Consider the following 25,093-nt stretch of genomic DNA (forward strand, 5'->3'; position numbering starts at 1 on the left):
TTCAGCTCTCATTTCTTCAAAGACGCTCTCCTCCCCTTTCTCTTTCTCTTCTATTTTGCACTTGCACTTTTTAAGGGATGAGCAGTTTGAGGCTGACAGAGATTAGATCAATTTCCCAAAGATACACAGTGATAATGTTGCAGACCTAAGTTCTGAATGAAAGATGATCTGAATCATATACTCTGCTTAGTTAGCATCTGTACCCCATACTCAGCTGGAAGTCAAGGAGATGATGAAGAACCATACAATCTGAGGCCATTCAGTGCAGGAGCGAAAAGGACTATGCCACTGAGTCAAATGGGAAAAAGTCTTCTTTTCTACTTGGTATTGTGTTTACTCAGGAAAATTAACATATAGATAATTTTAGAATGGTTTACATTAAAATACATGTTTTATATGTAAATATGCTGTTAAAATTTTAAAAAGGATAAGCTTTAGTTTTTAAAAAATCACTTATATGAGAGGTGCTTTTTAGCCTAGCTCTATCACTGTCTCACCTTATAAGCTGAAGCAAGTCACATTGCCAGGAAGTGTTGACCTCGGATTTGAGCCTATGGCTTCTCAGCCCTAATGCTCCTTTACAGGACAGGAGCCATGTGAAATTAAGCTTTGCAACACTTAATGTCATACTATAGCATGTGGCCCGGCACTTAAAAGCCCTGTATCAAAAAATGTAGATACTCCAAAGTTGGAAATAGTCACCTGTAGAACTTACATGGCCCAACTCTTAAAGTATTTTCATGGCTGTAGCGGTGTTAGGATTACAGAGGATGGTGGAGTCCTCACAGCTATCGGGGTAGAATAAGTCTTAGGAAAAAGGAAAATTGCAGAATGGGCCAAATACCTGAAAGACAGGACCAGAGGACTGGTGGGAGAGCTATCCCTACTTGCTAAATTGGTGAATCTCAAAAGGGTTCATGTGAATAAGGACAGGAATCACTACAAGTTCTTGCATATTTCTTCTTTTCCTCTGTGTCTTCTTTCTTTCTTTCTTCTTTCTTTCTTTCTTTCTTTCTTTCTTTCTTTCTTTCTTTCTTTCTTTCTTTCTTTCTTTCTTTTTTCTTTCTTTCTCTCTCTCTTTCTTTCTTTCTTTCTTTTTCTTTCTTTCTTTCTCCTATCCCTCTAATCACTACAGAAAAATATGAGGAAAAAAACATGGGGAAAACAAAGACTACGAGATGTTCTCACAACCACTGTTGCTGAATTACACTCATTAACTTCCTTGCTAAAGGGTATCTTGAATCTCCATTATTCCAGTTATTTTTGTCTTTTTTTTTTTTTTTTTTTTTTTTTTGAGACGGAGTCTCACTCTGTCGCCCAGGCTGGAGTGCAGTGGCCGGATCTCAGCTCACTGCAAGCTCCGCCTCCCGGGTTTACGCCATTCTCCTGCCTCAGCCTCCCAAGTAGCTGGGACTACAAGCGCCCGCCACCTCGCCCGGCTAGTTTTTTGTATTTTTTAGTAGAGACGGGGTTTCACCGTGTTAGCCAGGATGGTCTCGATCTCCTGACCTCGTGATCCGCCCGTCTCGGCCTCCCAAAGTGCTGGGATTACAGGCTTGAGCCACCGCGCCCGGCCTATTCCAGTTATTTTTATACATTTATCATTCATTACTTTTTATAATAACATTATAACATTAATAGAAATCAAAAACACACTAATGTACCTGCAGTCCCACTAGATATATGAATCAAACAGGATCTCATAATCAGAGACAATCAGTTTCTGAGTCCTGATTTTGCCACTCCCTAGCAATGTGGTCTGAAGCTGCTCAGCTTTGCTAAGCTTTACGCTCATTCTGCAGAATGAGCATGACAATAATGCCAACCACCCAGGGTTTTTGTAAGCATTAAATGAAATAATGTACATAAAAGTACCTCATAACTGTAATTTACTGGGTACTTTGGTTATAATTACTTTTGTCTTTTATATTCGCTTCCCACTCTTGTCCATAAGCATATAGACCTTTCCCAACTGCAATTGTTTTACACAGAAATTCATAACTTGCCCTTTGCTCTTATCATGGACTTGCTTGCTTTTTGCTATATTACCACTATCATCATTTTTAAGGTTGTAGGCTATGTTAAATGGATGCACCAAAATGCATTAAATCATTTCCCCCACTGTTGAGTAGTGTATCTGTTGGTGAAACTTTACTATATAGATAACAAAAATGAGCATCTTTTAATGGTTTGTAAGTTTTTGAACATCAACAGGACATTTAAACTCAAAGTCTCTAAGGGCTTAAGGAGTTTTTCTTCTGAGTGTGTAAATGGTCAACAACAGGCTTGCTCCCAGTAAGGCCTTCATGAGCCAGAGCTGTTCTGCCACAAAGACAGTACTGAAGGGCTCACAAATTGTGCTTGTGCCCCTGCAAAGACAGGAAACAAAGACAGAGCAGGGCCTGGGCAATGATTTTTCAGTGTGACTGTGCGAGTTACTATGCATATTGCTGGGAGCAATTATTTAGGAATCGGAATAGATGTAAACACAACTTTCAAGCACCACAAGCAAAAGTTCTTGCCCAAAGAGGTTATTATTTAAAACAGTCTAATTTGATGTGGGAACAAAGAGCAAAGCCATCCAGGTTTCCAGTCACAAAAAATCTGGACATGAAATTAGTGCTGTCAGAGGTCTTGCTAGGAGGCAGGTCTGGGGCAGGTCAAAGTTGGAAAAATGATCAGAAGGAAAAGAGGCCAAAGCCAAACACCACTTAGGTGGAAGGAAAGACTAGGAGAGCAGAGGCAGTTAGGTAAAGCAAGAGAAATCAGAATCTAACCCTAGGGGAAGAAGCTTCTTCAAAGCTACCTCATTAGGAAAGACCAGGTGGAGTGGAGAGAAATGGCCTCTCCTTTTAATGGAAAAAAAAAAAAAAGAAGGTGACTGGCTTCAGGAACAGGAAGTGGCCCCAGAGGACACAGATGCTAACCATCATATAAACCCAGGGAAAAGCCAGATTCCCTCCATGGTGACACATGGAAGAGGTGATGGGGAGTGGATGCAATCACAGACTAATTTGACAGTGTCATTTCCCTGCTTAAGACCCTTCAAAGGTTCCCCTTTGCTTTTAGGACAAAATCTGATTCCATGATACGGCTTACAAGGCCCTGAATCTTCTGACCCCTCCCAACCTTGTCAGCTTCGTGTCCTCTCACTGCCCATTGTTCTGGTTCAAATATTGCCCTCTCAGTTCTTTGAATGAGTTTTGCTTTCTTTCACTTTCAAACCTTCTTACATACTGTTCCTTCTGCTTGCAACACTCTCCCTTCCCACTTTCTTCACCTAGCTAATTCCTATTCATCATTAGGGTCTCAATTTAAATGTCACTTTTTCCTGGAAGTATATGTTTATGCACTCCTTGGCGTTCTGTGTATATTCTGTAGTGACACTGGCCACACTCTTCAGTAACTGTTTACTTTCCTGTCTTTGCATAATCTGTAAGCTCAAATGAACCAGGTGCTACACCTTTCTTGGTCATCACTAACTCCCTAGTGTCTGGCACAGAGTAGGTACTTGATAAGTATTTTGAATAAAATAATAAATAGATGCAAGCAAGTGAGCCAATTACTTTTAGTTCATTCACCATTTACTGAGTGCATAGTCTGTGGAAAGCTTTGTTCTAAAAGTAGTTAACAAGACAGCATAGTCCCCGTCCCTGTTTGAGCCCACTGTCTAGTCTACTGGGAGCATAGACAGGCACACAAACAATCCAGACATAATTAATTATCCAAGAGAGATGCAGAGTGCTCTTAGTGAATGGGGCAAGTGGTCATGCCAAAGAGGAAGAAAGAGGAAGACTCCGTGGAGAGGAAAGGATGCAAGTTTGGCCTTGGAGGTCCAGTAATGCTTTAGCAGACAAAGAAGGGTGAGGAAGTGTGTTTCTGGCTAATAGAGTAGCTACCGCAAAGCCGTGGAACCAGGAAAGAACGGAAGATGTTCGGTGGACAGCGGGCAGGCTGAGTGGCCACTGTCAGAGACACGTACTTGGGCTGTGAGATGAGAATGGAAGGTAGACAGTGACCAGATCACAGAGGGTCGTATTTGCCAAGCTGAAGAAAATGAACTTTAGCCCATAGTCAATGGGGAGATATATATATCATGTTTGAGCACGGAAGTCACAGGAGAAGAGCTGTTCTGTGGTTGACGGGCGAACTGCCAGAGGACAACAGCCTGCATGATTGGGAAATCCTCATTTTGTAAGCACCAAGCCTGGGAGAAAATTTTCTAAGAAAAATCTGCATTTCATAGTTTATAGTATAAAACTGTATAAATGTTTATCAAATTACAGAGGATGTAGAAAGAATGTTGGCTGAATCCTGGAATACTCAAATGAAATGGGCTCATTTGGGGCCAAACCCAATGATATGCATTTACCTGGCATATACCAACCAAACAGAAGGGCTACAATATGGCGCAGGTGAGAGGTAAAAAAATGGCTGCAGTGGAAAGGACGAAGGACAGGAAGACAGGTTAGTGTTCTAACTCCAGCTCTGCCTCTGGCTTGCTGTGCAACCTTAAGCAAGTTCCTTATTCCCCCTTGGGCCTCTGTTTTCTCTGCTAAACCCTTTTCATTCTAATGTTGTATAGTCAGATGGGAATCTCAGAGTACACAGTTTAATTTCGGAAGATGTCCCATCCCAAAGCTGCTGTTAGCCTTTGTGAAAACAAAAGAAGAAGTGCCCCTCCCTCTAGACACTTTACTTACTTTAGTTAGACAACTTCTCTAAGAAATATACCAATCTTTTCCGTCTACTAAGTAAGGGGCATCCTCTAGGGGTATACAGTGCACAACCTACACAATTGTCTGGCAACCCTAGACTCATACAGTACTCGTGTCCAAAAAGAGAGGCTGACAAAGTCATTGGGCTAGCCCAGTGAGTCATATATTGCTATTTCAGAACAGATAAAGAAGAATGTGCCTTTTGAGGTGGGCAAAGTAGATTATAAAAAGCCTGTGATAAGCAAGAATAACAATGACACCCATCAACAAGGTGATGGTGGCAGTCCTGCAGCCATCCCTTCTCCATCCATCATGCAAAACTTTCTGAAAATGACTTTAGCCAGAGACTTACAAGCGAATGTGCGGCTGGGGTCATGAGGATTAGTTGAATAGCCCAATTGCTTTGGGTGGCAGAAAAGGGATGCCTTTCTGGCTGGCCCCTATGTAGATAATGACAGCTACATGAGCATGTCCTCTCAAGCAAGATTTTCTCAAAATCATTTCAAAAGGAGCCCTACACTGTGGGGACTTTCTCAGATACTTCAGACACCCAGATACAGAGAGCAACAGTGGACTTGGCATGTAAGTCTACTGAATACTTTGAAGGACTGGTGTTACTTCCTCCACAGAAGAAAACTTTGTAGCACGCGATGAGTACATTTATCTAGGACTGACTTATTTACCAGCAACTAAAACATGAAATTAGCCAGTCCTTAAAGACAATTTTGTCTTTCTCTGCCTGATGCTTTAATAAATCATCCCAATCAAGGTCGGCAGGCATTGGGGGAAGGTACCACATTTGCTTTTCATATTCTCACATTCTGCATGAACAATCGTTTTCCATTCAGGGCCTGTGATGACTCCCTTGAGACCGTCTGCATGATCTTGTGTTTTCTAGTTTCTGAGGGACTGGCCATGTATTTGCCTTGGCAGACTATAACAGAAAACTTTCTTTCCTTTTTTTTGGTTTCAAAACGTAAAATCCTGGGAATGTTTTAGAAACAGGCCTCTGACCAAGACAATGTTTCCACTGTAATAGAACATAACAGGGAAGGTTCTCGTGAGCAGAATCCTTCTCCTTCCCTAGCCATATTTTTTTAAAAGAGTGAAACAGACTTTATGTGATAGGTCATATTTCTATCAATCTCTCCTGCTGCCATATGTGTGAAACACATTCCTCTTGTGTTCTCCCAGAAGCCCCAGAAGATGCCATTTTTTTCTGCCAAATAGTAAACTTACATGCTTCTAGGAGAAAGAAGGACTTAGACAGGATGGGGATGGTCCAGCTAATGGTCCAGCAATGGTCAATAATGGTGATGGTGACAGTCATCCTAAGGTCTAAGGTCAGAGGAGTCTTTCTCCTGGGCTGAGGGGGTGTGAAGAAGGACCTATAATGTGTGAACTTTAGCAATCTACTTAGGAAGATAGGCAATGTGCAATCTGGCCCAGGGGTCCCAATGCTAGGCTAGCCACGGGTCTCTAGTAATCAGCCCATTCTGCAACGGAAGGGGTACTCCTGAGGATTTTAAAAACCAACAAGATATGAAAATCTCACACCCCATTTAGGTTTTTGGTCTTCCCAGGTAGGCATTGCATTAGCTGAATCCAAATTTCCTCACTGGGTATTTGTATTTTCTTCAAATTTTTATGCTGTACAAAACAAAGCAAAACAAAACAAATTGGCACTCCTGACACCAGGATCTGGAAATGAGGAAGCACATGAACAACCATCATGATCTTAGAGATCATTTTTTAATTTTAAAAATAATTGCTAAATTTTAGTGATGTCTTCAATAATAATATCATGAATCAAGCCACCACTTATCTCATTTGATAGCTATTTCCACATTTTACCTGAAAAAGGAAGCCATGAGGAAGCTCAAAATTTTTCTGTCTGCTACCCTACATTTTTTGCTTTTCCAAGACATTAACTCTTTGTGATGCGTTTGACAGAAATGAAGAGAATAAAATTAACTTTGACATTTTATCACGAAGTTAAGATACTATAGGAAAATGCGAGTGCCTATTCTGGTGAGAAGGAGAGATGAAGAGAGAGAGAAAGAGAGAGAGGTGAATCTTTGAACTTTGGAGCCTCAGTTTTTCACTTGTAAAAACAAGGCTGTTAACACAGGTGGATGGTGGTGATTATAACCAATGTATGGTACCTCTTCTCAGTGGTGGCCTGATTCATGACACCAGCTCTGAAGGAACTAATTAAAACAAAAAATGGGACATCACTGTCTAACGATCATCCCAGTCATTTTTTGAGGACCTACTATGAGTCACATACTGGACAGGGTAGGCGTGATCAAGCCCTCTCAAGTCCCTTATGGACCAGATGAGAAACACATAAACCAATTAAAACCTTCTCTGGTTGATGCTTCTTCACATTAACTCCATGAAGTAGATATTATTACTTTACCCAGTTTATGGATAAGGAAACTAAGGCTGAGGCAGTTCAAGTAATTGGCCCAAGATCACAAGTTAGTAACTAGAAAAGCTGTGCTTTTAACCCGAAACCATGGTATGCCAGATTATCTGCTTTTCCCAGAATTGCTATGACTGAAATTTTTCAATGGTGTCATAGAATCAGAAATATTACAACTGGAAGGGATCTCAAGAAATTACCTAACCCACCCATCTCTTTCCACAATTGAGACAATTGAAGTTTAGATTGAATAAGTGATTTGACCTCAGTCACATAGAAAACGATTGGCAGAGCTGGAACAAGAATGAAAGTTTGCAGGTACAGGAGGAATGTTCCCTGGGGGAGCAACTCTCCTCCATAAGACCGCACTGCTCAGAAGAAAAAACGGAGGGAACTAGCAGCCTAGGCTTCTGCCACCTGGCTCAGGGCCTGCCTTCTTCTAGCAAGGGTTCTTGACCTGCAAACTGTGAATTTGGATTGGAAAAAAGTTATGTTGTTAATTTCACCAACTTCTAAGTAGATTTAGAATTTCCCCTAATTAATGAATATAGGAAATAAACCACAGCAGTATTAGCAGTACTTCTGACATGTTATCAAGAGAAATTATAGATATTTGCAAATCTATACCTACATTAGTTGTTGAACATATCTCAAACTGTCGTTTATACTCACTACTCTAAAATTATAGTACTTGTTCATAACAAGGAGTACATATGTGACTGTACTACAAATGTGTTTGTAAAAACATTTTATAACTATATTTCAATATTGTGTCTTTTATAACCTTATTTATTTTATTATATTCATTTAAATACCATTTTCTGATTATGGGCCTATAGGATTCACCAGACCACCAAGGGGACCAGGGTACCAATAGAGGTTAAGACTACCTGCCACACAGTAAACAGTGCTCTCATTCAGACAAGGTTAACCTCTAGGTGGGAGGACAACAGCAAAATCCTGTCTTACCAATAAATGACATTCTCTTCTAAATTTCTAAATGTGTGTCTAATGACATGCCCCAAAATGGACCTGAAATCAGTTCTTCCCATGATTGGATTTCAACTTTATCCCCATTCCTAACTAAACACAGAAGAAAGATTGTAATGAGCCAAGAACAGCTGAGGAACAAAGAAAGACCTTGCCCCAGCTACAAATACTTTTGGAAGGCAGAGAGCTGGCTTTTCATACTCAGATCACAACCTCACCAACTAGCAACAGAGTGTATGTCCTCACTCCAAAAGTTCTGGAACACACAATTGCTGGGATCACTGAAATTTTTCAGTTTCACAGAAGGGAAAAATAGGCTGAAGTAATTCTAAGAATTCCTCACTTAGGAGCCCATAAAATGAGCAACAAAGGAATTAAGGGACATGTCATTAAAAGGTCCTTGTTAAACTTTCTCTGTGGAGTTAACTGTGATTCCCAAGGCAGGCTGATGCTAGAGATGGCCAAAATATACCTGTAAATACTCAATTGCTGGTGCAATTATGAGAGCTAGCTGACCATCTCTCATTTGGGGAAACAACTGCCTAATTGCATCCTTAACTAAGTGTTTGCAGATATTGTCAATACATGCAAAAGAGAAGGTCACTAAGAGCTATGACCGTGAGCCTCATTATCGCAATATGAAATCCTTCTACAGCAACAGTGAGGAGACCCAGAAACCAGCAGCTTTCCTGTGGATCAGTCATCCTGGTTGGACAGAGAGGAATGAAATAAGATAGGAAAGGTGAACAAACTATGTTATTCTCCAAGGGTCTGAACCAGGCTTCTGGAATGGTCAGCCTCAATCAGGCTCATTTAACTGCAAGAGAATTGGCCCCAAGGCCTCACATGAGGAATGAGACAGAGAGGGCAGCTGGCTCCCCTATTTTCAGACCTGGCATGATACAATACTGGTTGAACACTTGTAAAGTTTGGTCAGACCCCCCCAAAGCAACCCTGCCTTCCTTAATGATGCATCAGATGGATCGAACTGTGGCCATTGCTCTGAATTGCTACATCTGCCCACAGAGCTGACTGAAGATGTGACTTTTTAAAAAAACAACTGCAAAGCTCAAGATTTGGCTATAAAAAGCTTCTCTTTTATAATCATCAAAGGAATTGGGGAAGGGTTTCACTTGACTGTGTCTCTCAGTACCATGATGAAACTCACCTGTTGGTCAGACAGCTGCTTCCTGTTCAACCTGACAAATCAGAGACTTGAGAAATGCCAGAGGTGGGAGGGCCTTTTGAGCGCATGAAGGCCCACTCCTCATGTTTTTTCAGATGAGAAAGTAGAGGGAGAGAAGAGGCTTGTTTGAGATCACACAGAAAGTTAGGGAAAGAACTGAGACAAGAATCCAGTCCTCCAGGGTCAGTGGCCAGGATACCACCTTCTTGTCAATTGCTGCTTAATATGAAATGCACATAGATGACGCCTGAAAGTAAATAATATGTGTGATAGAACCTTGACAGAGCCAAGACAAGTCACTTCTGGTCTCCTCTTCCTCCTAAACCTGTCCCAGGGAGCACTCAGCTGCACCCCAATTCTGATTAACATCTGGCAGATAGAATTCCCTGTACCTGTGTTGTCCCCAAAATTGCCTAAAGTGAATGGCACGGAAAAAATGCATAAATTAATGATGGCTGGAGATGGCAGAATCTTGTGGCAGGCAAAGCCATAAAAACAGAGAACAACTATTTTCTAGGTATCAATATAAAACTCCTCTGGGAATTTATCTGAAGGAAAAGTATTTCTGTAAAACCGAGTTATAATCTAAATTATATTATTTGGAGCTATGTAAGTGTGGACCAATAACACATAAAATAAAATGGCACTTTATGAGGAAGACTCATCCTGTATTTCAAGTATTTTCTCACTCTAAAATTTGTTATTTAATATGGACACTTTTGCCACAAAATTTCTAGAGTTTATTCAATATCTTTTATGTGCTTTACAAGGTCATTAGAGAATTTATTTGCTCTTTCCCTTACAGATTGGAAGGTGGGCAGTGATATATGAGGTTTCACATTTTATTTATTCACCAAACTGTTCCAGATGTGATCCCATCATTTATCCACTGACACATCAAACCTGCTGGGTGCCCTGCACACTGACCTCCTCCCAACATTTTCTTTCATGCTCTTAAAGTTATAGCAGGGCTCACTTAGATGGAAAGACAAGAGAATTGCTATTTGGGGAGAGATGGTGGCAAGAGGGAGACGATCAAACTTCAGTAATAAAAAATTTAATTGCTTGGCTACAATTTGGAAACAATATCCAGGTGGAAAACTGACCCAGTACCTTTCCCCTAAACCATTGCTTCCTGCTTGCGCTCCACACAGGGCTCATGCCTCAGATTTGGAATGTGCAGAATCTGAATAAATGGAATTGAGCAGGTACTAAATCATTTCCCCCTTCTCCAAGTGATTTGTCACCGTAATAAGCATTCTGAGGGTGATAGACCTTTTATTACTACACACTGTTAAGCAGGAAGGAGGCTGCAATGTATTCCTGGCACTCTTTAGGAAAAATAACTACCCCATGCAGACATTTTTTAAAATATCGATTTAACAGAAAGAGTTATATTTAAACCCAAGTGCTTACTTAGTACAAAATATGAAACATTGTTATGTTTGCATTGGAGAAGATAATGGTGACTCATTCTATGACACCACAGTCTCTGAGATGCAATCCACATTTTCCAAAACAATCTCTCAACATATTTTGGTAGGGACAAAGAGAGAAAGAGGCTTCCCAAAAGAGGGCTTCTCATTTGGGAAGCCTCTCCATTTGGGAAGCCAGTTTTATGTATACTATAAGCACTCATGTTGCCATCTAACATTTGAAAAGCATTTTATAATTTGCTTAATGATGTCATATGCTTTATCCTGTTTGATCCCTACAACAGCCTTATGAGGATTTCAGGGCTGATGTTATTAGTCCCATATTCTGGAGGAAAATACTGAGGCTTAGAGAGACTGAAATGATAATGAAAAAGTATATCATATGTCTAGAATTGGCACTGTAGCCAGTGTTGCCAAACTTAGTAAAAAATAATTTAGCATATTACAAGGTGCATAGCTATACTAAAATATTATTCATTATTCACTTGAAATTCAAATTCAACTGTGTATTATGTATTTTATCTGATTACTTTAACTGTAATGGGATGCCAAAATGAGAAGTCCTAATCCCTTCTTGTCCCCACCAAAAAAGAAATTTATGAGTTGGTTAGAAAAGTGTGGGTGACTGGCCCACAGTCTCATGGTAAGTAAATGGCAAAGTTGGAGATTCAGGTCATTTATTTCATCTCTTAGCTGAGTACTGACACTTGCGACCAGAGGCAGGAGAATAGGCACATGCTGTGGTGTTGTGACAGGACATCAACATGCTTAGGCCAACTGAGGTGACAAACAGTTATCTCAGGCCCTTGCAGTTCCTATGCACAGCTAATGCAATGATCCAAGGGCCATCTTTGCCTGGAATCACCCACACTTATCCAAATCCAAACTAACCCCACCTAACAACCACAGTACCAAAATGGATGGTTCTCTTAAAGTGGGCATGAGAATATATGCTCAGTCTTACCCCAAAATACAGAAATGTACATCAAAGCAATGCAATACCATTTTTCTGCTTATCACATTGGCAACACACTATGCTATATTATACTTGGAGTGGATAAGGAATGGACCTCTTTTACACTGTTAGTAAGACTATAAATAGAGACCATCTTTCTGGAGATTGATTTGGCACTATCCATGGCAATGTAAAACTCACCTACCATTTGACCCAGCATTTTCTAAGATATGACAACAAAAGCACAAGCAACTAAGATAGCTAATTATATGTGTCAAGCTGACTGGACTAACAGATGCCCAGATAACTGTTTAAACATTATTTCTAGGTGTGCATATGTGATATTGTTTGGCTGTGTCCCCACCCAAATTTCGTCTTAAATTGTAGTTCCGATATTCCCCACTTGTCATGGAAAGGACCCAGTAGGAGGTAATTGAATCATGGGGACAGATTTTTCCTGTGCTGTTCTTGTGACAGTGAATAAGTCTCATGAAATCTGGTGATTTTATAAAGGGCAGCTCACCTGCACACACTCTCTTTTCTGACCCCATGTAAGACATGCTTTTCCTCCTCTTTTGCATTCCACCATGATTGTGAGGCCTTCCCAGCCATGTAGAGCTGTGAGTCCATTAAACCTCTTTTTCTTTATAAATTACCCAGTCTTGGGTATGTATTTTTTAGCAGCGTGAGAACAGACTAATACAGTAAATTGGTACCAGTAGAGTGGGGTGCTGCTGTAAAGATACCTGAAAATGTGGAAGTGACTTTGGAACTGGGTAACAGGCAGAGGCTGGAACAGTTAGGAGGGCTCAGAAGAAGATAAGAAAATGTGGGAAACTTTGGAACTCCCTAGAGACTTGGAGGGCTCAGAATACAGGAAGATGTGGGACAGTTTAGAAATTCCTAGAGACTTGTTGAATGACTTTGACAAAAATGCTGATAGTGATATGGACAATGAAATTCAGGCTGAGGTGGTCTCAGATGGAGATGAGGAACTTGTTGAGAACAGGAGTAAAGGTCACTCTTGCTATGCAAAGAGACTTGACATTTTGCCCCTCCCCTAGATATCTGTGGAAATTTGAACTTGAGAGAGATGATTTAGGGTACCTGGTGGAAGAAATTGCTAAGCAGCAAAGCGTTCAAGAGGTGACAGAGCATAAAAGTTTGGAAAAGTGGCAGCCTGACCATGCAGTAGAAAAGAAAAACCCATTTTCTAGGGAGAAATTCAAGTGGCTGCAGAAATTTGCATAAGTAACAAGGAGACAAATGTTAATCACCAAGACAATGGGAAAATGTCTCCAGGGCATGTCAGAGACCTTCATGGCAGCCCCTCCCATCACAGGCCCAGAAACCTAGGAGGGAAAATGGTTTCATGGGCCAGGCCCAGGACTCCCCTGCTGTTTGCAGCTTAGGGACTTAGTGCCCTGCATCCCAGCCACTGCAGTCATGGCTAAAAGAAGCCAGGGTACAGCTCAGGCTGTGGCTTCAGAGGGTTGAATCCCCAAGCCTTGGCAGCTTCCATATAGTGTTGAGCCTGTGGGTAAAAAGAAGTCATGAACTGAGGTTTGGCAACCTCCACCTAGATTTCAGAAGATGTATGGAAATGCCTGATGTCCAGGCAGAAGTTTGCTGCAGGGCTGGAGTTCTCATGGAGAACCTCTGCTAGGGCAGTGCAGAAGGGAAATGTAGGGTAGGAGCCCCCACACAGAGTCCCCACTGGGGCACTGCCTAGTGGAATTGTGAGAAGAGGGCCACTGTTCTCCAGACCCCATAATGTTACAGCCACCAACAGCTTGTACCATCCACCTGGAAAAGCCACAGACACTTGACACCAGCCCATGAAAGCAGCTGGGAGGGGAGCTGTATCCTGCAAAACCACAGGGGCAGAGCTACCCAAGGCCATGGGAGCCCACCTCTTGCATCAGCATGACCTGGATGTGAGTCATGGAGTCAAAGGAGATCATTTTGGAGCTTTAAGATTTGACTGCCCCTCCTGGATTTCAGACTTGCATGGGGCCTTGTAGCCCCTTTGTTTTGATCAATTTATCCTGTTTGGACTGGGAACATTTACCCAATGCCTGTACCTCCATTGTATCTAGGAGGTAACTAACTTGCTTTCTATTTTGCAGGTTCATAGCTGGAAGGGACTTGCCTTGTCTTAGATGACACTTTGGACTTGGACTTTTGAGTTAATGCTGAAATGAGTTAAAACTTTGGGGTACTGTTAGGAAGGCATGGTTGGTTTTGAAATGTGAGGATATGAGATTTGGGAGCATCCAGGGGTAAACTGATATGGTTTGGCTGTGTCCCCACCCAAATATCATCTTGACCTGTAGTTCCCATAATCCCTTCGTGTCCTGGGAGGAATCCAGTAGGAGGTAATTGAAATATAGGGGCAGGTTTTTCCCATGCTTTTCTTGTGATAGTGAATAAGTCTCACAAGATCTGATTGTTTTATAAAGGGCAGTTTCCCTGCACACACACTCTTGCCTGCTGCCATGTAAGATATGCCTTTGCTCTTCCATTCCCTTCTGCCATGATTGTGAGGCCTCCCCAGCCATGTAGAACTATGAGTTCATTAAACCTTCTTTTCTTTATAAATTACCCAGTACTGGGTATGTCCTTATTAGCGGTGTGAAAAGGAGCTAATACAGTGTGAGGGTGTTTTTAGAGAAGATTAGCATTTGAATTGCTAGACCTAGTAAAAATGTTTTCTTCAGCATTGTGGGTGAGCATCATCCAATCTATAGACAGCCTAGATAGAGCAAAAAGGCAGAGGAAGAGCAAATTAGGTCTCTGTGCTTATGCAAAGACATCCATATTCTCCTGCCCTTGGACATGGATGCTTTTTATTTTCCAGCCTTTGGACTTGTACCAGGTCTTACACTATTGTTCCCCAGTTCTTAGGCCTTTGGGTTTGGAGTAGAATTTGCACCCACTCCCCATTCTTAGGTCTTTGGAATTGGAATAGGACTCACACCATTGGCTCCCTGGTTCTCAGGCCTTTGGGCTTCAACTGTAACTATACCATGGCTTTCCATAGTCTCCAGCTTGCAGACAGCTGATTGTGGGACTTCTCGGACCCCATAATTACACTAGCAAATTCTGCATAATAAATCTCTTTCTATATTTCTAAATATATCCCATTGACTCTATTTCTCTGGAAAGTCACAACTAGTGCAAAAAGAATCCATTTCTTCAGATTTCAATCAAAATATGTAACAATCTTTTTTAATTTTTGTAGTTAAGTCATTTTATCAAAAGCAAACGATAGCTGGACTGTATAAGTGGTAAATTTGGAGGTGTCAGCTTGAACAGACAATGAAGACATTTTGAAGGACCAACACTATTGTGAAGTGATCAGGGAAAAAAAATTAAAATTTTTCCAGTTACATGGTTAACCCTAAAGGCAAGAAAGATATAATCCTGTTAGAATAGTTTGTTATTTTATAAGGTAAAAGATGAATGGCTTTAATGAGCAAGCATTGAAACATTTGAACTCTCCTTCAAAGAAAAGGGGAAATGAAAAGTAGTTGTTGAGCATGGACAATATGCAAGGAAGGCACTGCAGTAGACCTATGGCCCTAAGAGTCTGTGGCCAGACGCCATTTCCATGGATCTATTCACCAGAGTCCTAGTCTTGCTCTACCCTTAGGAGATCAGACACAGATGTCTAAAGTGCAAATCAAAAGAATATAGTAGAGTGCAAAGAGCTTCAGGCTAAGATTTACATTAGAGATTTATTGCTTGGATTTCAGGTAAGTGCTTTAACTTCTCTAGATCTTGATTTCTTCATCTGCAGCATGGGAATAATAATGCTTGCCTTATATCTCACAGGGCCAATACTGTGTTAAACGTAGAAATAACAGGTGAGAATGTTGACAAAAGTAAAACCATAACATAGATGCCTGGTCCTGTAGTAATGAGGCTTGGACTGGAGAAGACATTAAAGGTATGTCTCAATTCTGCATGGGCTGGCCTCATGATCTTGGAAAATTATTCCATTGCTTTAAGGACTTTCTGGGTAGGAGAACAGAAGAGCCTAGTTTGGCTACTATTCAGTCTCAAATATGTGCAAGGCATTGGTTGTTAACTTTGTAAAAATAGTGATTTCAACCTTGCACTCCTATGTCCTCAGAAAAAAATTTTCTGAGAGCTAAATTGCCATGGATTGCAGATGATGTCATGTATAAGTGGTAGGTGTCTCATGTTTGAGGATCTCTTGGGATATGTTGAAGGCTAGAGTGTCATGTTCACTGCTCCTACTCATATGGCCCCTCTTACCAAAAAGCCCATAGAGACAGCCTCTTTGGATGAGCATATCTAGCATTTTCTTTTCATGTGTTATAATTAGACTGTAATGATGTATCACAAACTGGATTTTTAAAACTATACCTTTAGTTTTGAGCAGACAGAAATGCTTTAAGTGTTGCATTACTTTTATATCTGCTTCACGTACGTCACCTTTCTATATAAATTTCTTCACTAAAGACATGATTCTTCATTTGTAGTCTGCTTAGGAATACTTTGTTATTTGCAGTTGTCTACGTTGTATTTAGCTTTTCATTAGCTTTTTACTCCGGTTTCAGTAAAATAGAAGTATATTTTGCAATCTTTTTTTCTTCATCTGTTTACAGCTGTTTTTATTTTGTCATCTCTGTAACAATATTTTTCAGATCTATTTGTAATCTTTTAATATCCACATAGTTTATTCTATGATTTAAAAATGGAAAAATTCGGCCGGGCGCGGTGGCTCAAGCCTGTAATCCCAGCACTTTGGGAGGCCGAGGCGGGCGGATCACGAGGTCAGGAGATCGAGACCATCCTGGCTAACACGGTGAAACCCCGTCTCTACTAAAAAAATACAAAAAACTAGCCGGGTGAGGTGGCGGGCGCCTGTAGTCCCAGCTACTCGGGAGGCTGAGGCAGGAGAATGGCGTAAACCCGGGAGGCGGAGTTTGCAGTGAGCTGAGATCTGGCCACTGCACTCCAGCCTGGGTGACAGAGCGAGACTCCTTCTCAAAAAAAAAAAAAAAAAAAAAAAAAAAAAAAAAAAAAAAAAAAGGAAAAATTCAACTACACACTGAATTTTCTGAGTTTAATAGATATTCTTTAGGAAATAATTTAAGTAATAAACCACTAAGCATGCATCCCCAAAATGTAGGAATTTAGCTGTTTAAATTTACTTGTTCTTGGTTCTATGAATAATATAATGTTTCAGAGTATCCCCCAAAGACAAAAGCTCTCCAGCCAAGGTGCACTGAGGTTGCTGGGGGCCTATGTCCATCTTAGGGCTATTGTGAGAATTACATGCAGCCATGAAGGGACAGTCTTTGTCCTCTATCCACATGTGACTAATCATTTTTATCCATGCCACTGATACTTTTGGCAAGATAAATCAAACTTTCAATTTTGGAAGACCAAAGATGGCGGTATCAAGGAATACATCACCATGCTGCTAAACCCAGAGTGATGTACACCCCTCTCAGAAGGCAGGTGCCAGATTCTGCAGGGGTTTTATTTGGTCAGAGCCTGGGGCTTTTAATACATTTGATGACTGATCAAACCAGATGCATGTGACCCAGCCTCCTTTGCCTTCTAGCCAATTTTGAAACCCATCTCACTTGAAGCAGGTGAATGGTGATGCAATGGCTCAAAAGCAAACTGAATCAGATGGTATTATCTTTTATCCAATGACGAAACACATGCTTAGCAAGTGACACTCTAGGATACAGAAAAAAATGATTCTCTAAAGCAAAATTGCAGGACCTGGGAAAACCTAGATATAGGTGACCAATTCAATGTAGCCAAAGGCCAGAAAGCCTTTTGCAATGTCAGCCTGTCTCCTACCTTCAAGAATGCCCCCTTATTGTCAGCTTTGTTTCCAAGTATAGGATATTGCAATACTCAGGTGAGAGGTAATGGTGGCCCCCAACTCAGGCAGCCAGCTACAGGAATGAACAGGAGAGAACCAATATGAGAACTACTATGAGAATCGCAATACAGGTCCTCAGTCCACTGCCCACATTGTCAAAATTCAAATGGTTTGAGCATGGAACATTTCTTCTTAACTCATTTTGTGGCAAAACCTGACTAGAACTGGGGGAGGGGTGGTATTTATAGTCTTTGTTTATTCTTCATAATATGAATAATCCTACCTATTACTGTAGAAACATCATTTGTTTGATTAGGAGTTGCTGCCCTAGTAGTATGTAGTACACAATATATGCACTTTATTGCCTTTTTAAAATTTGAAATTTGTAAAACTCTGAACCACACCTGGCTCCAAGAGTTTCAGGCAAGGGATAGTGGACATGTAGAGTATAGTGATTTAAAAGGTGGGCTCGGAAGCCAGACCTCCTGCCTCTTGTCTCAGCTTCACCATCTAAGAGCTGTGTGGCCTCTGGTTAGTTACTTTACCTCTCTAAGCCCTGATAAAAATAGTGGAACCTAGTTCATAGGGCTATAAAAATTGAGTGAGGGAATAAACATAAAGTACTTAGAAAGTGCTTGATGTTAAGAATAATAATCTGGGGACAACTGACATAAACCTGGACTCTCCCAGGAAGCCAGGTTCCTACACCTTAGGATATATCAGCCATCATCAAAGAGGTGAGCTCTAGAGAATCTGGTGACACTGGTTGCTGGAAGAGAGTGAAGGGAAACATTTACTGATAAAGCTAAACCTCACTGTCATCACTTAGGGTCCCAATGTTTGACACCTGACATGTTCTTTCAAATCTAGGCTTGACTCTGCTATCAACTTACATTGTGAGCTTGAGTAAGTGACTCATCCTCTCTGGACCTTTGGATCATGAACGAGTAAATTAGATGATTTCCAAAGGCCGTCCAGCTGGAACACATTGACTCCAATAGGAACATACAACAGAAGAACAACTCTGGTTGGGGATTTGAAAACCTCTCGCTTGCTAATTCCTGGGGCCTAAGACAACAAAATCATTGTTTTCATAACCCAGAGTTATGTCCAGGGCCAGGCCAGAGCAGCAGATGGACAGACCTGACTCCTAGACGTTTGTAATTGATCAGGACACACTGTAATGAAGTAATTTTCTTGTCTTCATTCTCCATGTCAGCAGGGGCCTGTCTGCCACATAGGAAGGGTGACAGAGTAATCTGAGCTGCCGCTGAAAACCTGCTTTTTCTCCACAGTTATTTCGCCTGCCACGAGCTGTGGCAGGCAGTGGGAAAGAGTCCAGACAAGCAGGGGAATTTGGCTGCTCTCAAAATATCATACAGGAACTTTAAAAATTGAACTGATTTATGCTTTGTAATGCTTTCAATAATGTGTAAATGAAGTTAGAGCTTGAATCTGAATTTAAGGAAAAATTTTATGTTACCAGACATGAAAGGGCCACAGAAAAATCTCATTGTATGATAACACTCTCTCTGCTGTACCAAGAATTGCATTTTGCATAAATAATTGGTCCTGGAGTAGAATGTGTAACATACATTACTTTTCAGCATCAAAGAATGCTCAAAATTACCTGGAAGTCTGAAAACTCCTCTGGGGCTTATGAATTCCTGGGTTTAGGCAAAGGCCTTGCCACTATAAATATGGCTTACAAGCTCTCCAAGCTCAAAGTGCTGCCATGGAAACTTGACACACACCTCAACCTTCTCAACTGAGGTATGGGCATCATGGGCCCATAACTTGCCCCAACCCAGACTCTGGATTAAGAAATAATCCACAGTCTCGGTAGGGACCTATGTGGAAGATAATACCTCTCCACCCAGGGACACTGTGCCAAAGGTCAAGTTGTGTGACTCAGAGTAGCTGAGGCCCTAGAATGCCTCCCACACATACATTCTCTGAGCCAGTGGCCCATAGTTTCCCCCTAAGGTTTTATTATCTTGCATTTTTTTAACCTCAGAGAATTTTACAATAGCTAGATTTGGGACAAAGAAAATAAACATGGCTCCAGCAAAACCAGTTGCATATGGTATTGAAACAAAGACTTAGAGAGGAAAAGTGCAACACAGACCTGAGTGTTGTAGCCCATTTACTAGTGTAATACTCTCTGCCCATTGGGAACAGCTAGAAAAGCTCTCCTGAAACCCAGAGGCCCTGAGTTGGTCATAAAAATCCAGTTAATTTGTCTTCAGTCTGATTTGAGGTGAGTATAACAAACATCTCTGGGAGCAATCCTGCTTCTGCCTACCAAAATCTTCAGCACAACATTTGTTGGTCTTGTGGAAACCTGCTAGTGAGGTCTGCTTAGCATATCAAAAAGCAAAGGGAATTTGACACTTGCATTACTAAAAACTTTTTCTAGAAGTTAGCATTATGTATGCCTAGTTCTGAAGACTACTAGATATTGTTTCACACTTGAAATATCATAAATAAAAACACTAGGTAGAGTATAAAGTACCACATGGTATAGCGATGTCACATGGAAGTTCTGAAATTGTACAGTTTATTCCAGTTGGGCCACATCATGAAACTGGAGAGGTGTGTTGGGTGCAGCATGAACCAGGACAGAGGAAAGCAGAGAGAAGGTGCTCCACACTGATGAAGCAGCCAGAGGAATGGACCTTGGCAGTGGGAGGGGAACATCTGGGCTCAGGTTCTAGATACAGTAAGTGTGGCTTTGCCTTGGCTGGGGCCAGTGGCAGGTTAATGATTTTGTGTTACAGTAAGGATTAGAGCACAGGTTATTACCGCAAACATGCTAGTGAGGCAGGCCTGGCAAAGAGAAGACTAAAAGGAGCAAACTGCTGTCAAAGAGTCCACGTCTGGGACCCCAGATTCATAACAACATTTTGGAAACACTTGAGGTCCTCAAATCACTTGAGGACCCAGTCTCATGACCAATGGTCAATTTTTATGCACAAAGATTGTAGTCCCACTTACAACCAGCCCATCCGGTGCTAGAATGGTGATTATTAGTGTCAAACAAGCCTGGCGTAAATACAGAACTTGTGCTTTTCAAAGCATATCTTCATCAATAAATTCATGTTTGCCTTCACATGAAAACATTTTAAGCAAGTAAGGTGGTTGTTAATCTTCACCTGCATAGAAAGAGAAAATCTCACCTAAGGTGACCCAGTCAGCCAAGCACAGAGGAAAGTGGCCTATCCTCTGATCTCAGGTTTTTCGCCAGTTTCATGCCCTTTTTAAAGACTGACCCATGCAAATTTAGCCAGCTTTCTACTGGTAAATAGCTCATTTCCATAGGACCTCCGTATCCTGGGCTGCTTAGGACCATGGCCCCTCCATTTTCCAATAGGTCTGCAATTTAAAAACTGGATTATGATGAGAAGCATCTGGAGTCTGATAAAGGCTAATTACATTTAAGAAATATGAAAACTGAGAACACAGGAGAAGATCAGCTTCTACTACTGCCTGGGTAGAATAATCAAGAAATTAGCACAAAGTGACGGTGACCATAAAGAGACACTAGAGTATAATTGAAATATTAAAATTAAAGATATTCTGGCAAGTGGTTTGTCCTTTGAGAATACAGGCCGTCTTCCTTGCTACAGGCCATAATACGACTGAAGAGCTTTTCAACAAAGCATTGGGGGCTCTGTAGAGGGGTTCCCTCATAAGCTAGGGCTGAGACTGGGGCAGAGGGATGCTGGTTAATGAGTAGGCTTTTCTGCATGAAGCATGAGGACCCTGGTTGGGCCCCACACTTTCAGAGTTGCTCTAACAAAGTAAAGCAAGTACAGAGAATGGCAATCAGAGGGAAGAGTCTGAACTCACAGCATGGGAAAACCTCTAGAGATGGCCATGCTTTTTGTTGGTGAGGCAATGGCTCCAGATGAATACAGTTGGTATTTTCAGTTATTTGAGTGAAGACATCATGAGGAGAGGAGATTGTGCATAGTCTCTAGACTGCCAAAGGAATAGCTAAAGCTACATTTAAAGCATTTTTTTTTTTTTTTTTTTTTTTTTTTTTGAGACGGAGTCTTGCTCTGTCGCCCAGGCTGGAGTGCGGTGGCCGGATCTCAGCTCACTGCAAGCTCCGCCTCCCGGGTTCACGCCATTCTCCTGCCTCAGCCACCCGAGTAGCTGGGACTACAGGCGCCCGCCACTTCACCTGGCTAGTTTTTTGTATTTTTAGTAGAGACGGGGTTTCACCATGTTAGCCAGGATGGTCTCAATCTCCTGACCTCGTGATCCGCCCGTCTCGCCCTCCCAAAGTGCTGGGATCATTTAAAGCATTTTTAACCAAACATTGCTGATCTCCTTTTAGGTGCCATACAAGGGACCTACAGTTTTCATACATGGTCTCATGTAATCCTCAGACCGCCCATGCAGTAGGGTCTGATCTGCAAAACAAGGCATTAGTCTTCTTTTACAGTTGGTAAACAGACTCAGAGAAACAAAGTGGCTTCCCCAGAGTCAAATGAAGGAAGACTGAATCATGGCATTAGTTCTGTCCTGCACCATATCCACTACTTCACACAGATCTTAATTTGACATAAGAAATACTGAACATTTAGAGATATGCCAGAATAGGACTCATGCTTCACGAGGTAATGAATTCACTCTCATTTGAGACATTCAAACAGAAGCTGGATAACAATTGACAGATATTCAGATATTATGTACAGGTTGGAGCATATGACCTCTAACATGCCTACCAACACTGAGCCATTGGACTTAGCCACCTCTAAAGCATGTGTGAAGTGGGTGGGGTACATGCTGTAAATAAATCCCTCATTGATCCCCCAGTAACTAGAAAAAAGGGAGATCGATGACTCACAAATCATTCTAAATCCTTCTTTTAGCCTCCTAATCCAGAGGCTATTCACTACCCACTTCACAAAGTTCCCTAATTTGACAGCAGCCTCCTGTTTTCTTACCCTTTAAAATAATGTAGAAAAATATCCATAGAAGAAAAGGGGAACAGATGGCATGTGCAGCTTAACATGGAGAACAGTTTGCAGAAAGGTCCAGGGGAAAAAATAAGGTGGCCCACCATGACACAGTACCTGTCAATATATTCATCAATTGACCATTTTCCAGAAGGCACAGTATCTTACTCAAGCTCATAAATTTTAATCTTTGTTCTCAAGCTACATAATACGATCCTTAAGAAGAGTACCATTAACTCTAAACTACACCCACCCCACCATCTGGTCATCCTCCCAAGGAATTAGGCTTCAACATTTCCATCCAGTCTCTGGCAAACCTTGACTCTGTGAACTCTGAACATGCTTACTGGCTGAGCCTTGATGTGCATTTTAACACAATGTCATTTGGTAATATGATCAAAGCAGACACTTAAACAATTAACTTTGGGAATACAAGTATATGTGGAGAGACAATCAGTGTGTAATATCTTTATACCCCATCTATTTCTCCAGAAGGATTTTAGGCAGCCTAAGTATGATATCTTAGCACCAATACAATAAAACAAAATTATTAAACAAGAATAAAAAAAAAGAAGGGCCAAGTATTAAAGAGTTAAGAGGAGAAAAAAAGGATTATATGGGAAGATCTGGGTCAGAGACTCCAAACGCAGATGCCTAAAAGGGCCTGGCAAGTAAAATAAATGCATGGGGCCAGGTTTGAGACAATTGGGAGAAGTAGGACCTGTGGAATTGAATATATATATGCTCGAAAGCTGTGTGTGTTCATGAGTCACTTAACAACAAGGATATGTACTGGAATCACTTAACGATAGAGATATGATCTGAGAAACATTTCATCAGGGAATTTTTACCATTGTGCAAACATCATAGAGTCTACTTACACAAACTTAGGTGTAAGTAGATGGTATAGCCTACTACATATCTAGGCTATATTATATAGCCTATTGTTCCTAGACTAGGGAATAGCATTGAATCTATAAATTACTTTGGGCAGTAAGGCCATTTTCATGATATTTATTTTTCCTATTCATGAGGATGGAATGTGTTTCCATTCATTTGTGTCCTCTCTTATTTCCCTGAGCAGTAGTTTGTAGGTCTCCTTGAAGAGGTTTTTCCTGTCCCTGGTTAGCTGTATTCCTAGGTATTTTATTCTCTTTGTAGAAATTGTGAGTGGGAGTTCATTCATGATTTGGCTCTCTGCTTGTCTATTGTTGGTGTAATAGGAGTGCTCGTAATTTTTGCACATTGATTTTGTATCCTGAGGCTTTGCTGAAGTTGCTTATCAGCTTAAGGAGTTTGGGGGCTGAGGTGATGGGGTTTTCTAAGTATAGGATCATGTCGTCTGCAAACAGAGACCATTTGACTTCCTCTCTTTCTATTTGAATACGCTTTATTTCTTTTTCTTGCATAGACTTGGCCAGAACTTCCAATACTATGTTGAATAGGATTGGTGAGAGAGGACATCCTTGTCTTGTGCCAGTTTTCAAAGGGAATGCTTCCAGCTTTTGCCAATGTAGTATGATATTGGCTACAGGTTTGTTATAAATAGCTCTTATTATTTTGAGATATGTTCCATCAATAACTAGTTTATTGATCATTTTTAACATGAGATGATGTTGAATTTTATCAAAGGCCTTTTCTGCATCTATTGAGATAATCATGTGTTTTTTGTCATCGGTTCTGTTTATGTGATGGATTATGTTTATTGATTTGCATATGTTGAACCAGTCTTGCATCCCGAGAATGAAGCTGACTTTATTGTGATGGATAAGCTTTTTGATGTGCTGCTGGATTTGGTTTGCCAGTATTTTATTGAGGATTTTTGCATCAATGTTCATCAGGGATATTGCCCTGAAGTTTTCTTTATTTGTTGTGTCTATCCCAAGTTTTGGTATCAGGATGATGTTGGTCTCATAAAATGAGTTAGGGAGGAGCCCCTCCTTTTCAATTGTTTAGAATAGTTTCTGAGGAAATGATACCATCTCCTCTTTGTACCTCTGGTGGAATTTGTCTGTGAATCCATCTGGTCCTGGGCTTTTGTTGGTTGGTAGGCTATTTATTACTGCCTCGATTTCAGAACTTGCTATTGATCTATTCAGGGATTCGACTTCTTCCTGGTTTAGTCTTGGGAGGGTGTATGGGTCCAGGAATTTATCCATTTCTTCTAGATTTTCTAGTTTATTTACATAGCGGTGTTTATAGTATTCTCTGATCATAGTTTTTATTTCTGTGGGGTCAGTGGTGATATCCCATTTATCATTTTTACTTGTGTCCATTTGATTTTTCTCTCCCTTCTTCTTTAGTAGTCTAGCTAGAGGTCTATCTATTTTATTAATTTTTTTAAAATGCCTCCTGGATTCATTGATGTTTCGAATGGTTTTTTGTGTCTCTATCTCCTTCAGTTCTGCTCTGATCTTAGTTATTTCTTGCCTTCTGCTAGCTTTTGGATATGTTTGCTCTTCCTTCTCCAGTTCTTTTAATTGTGATGTTAGGGTGTCAGTTTGAGATCTTTCTAGCTTTCTGATGTGGGTATTT

This window comes from Rhinopithecus roxellana, chromosome 7 (assembly GCF_007565055.1).
Source record: "Rhinopithecus roxellana isolate Shanxi Qingling chromosome 7, ASM756505v1, whole genome shotgun sequence".
NCBI classification, from domain to species: Eukaryota; Metazoa; Chordata; class Mammalia; order Primates; family Cercopithecidae; genus Rhinopithecus; species Rhinopithecus roxellana.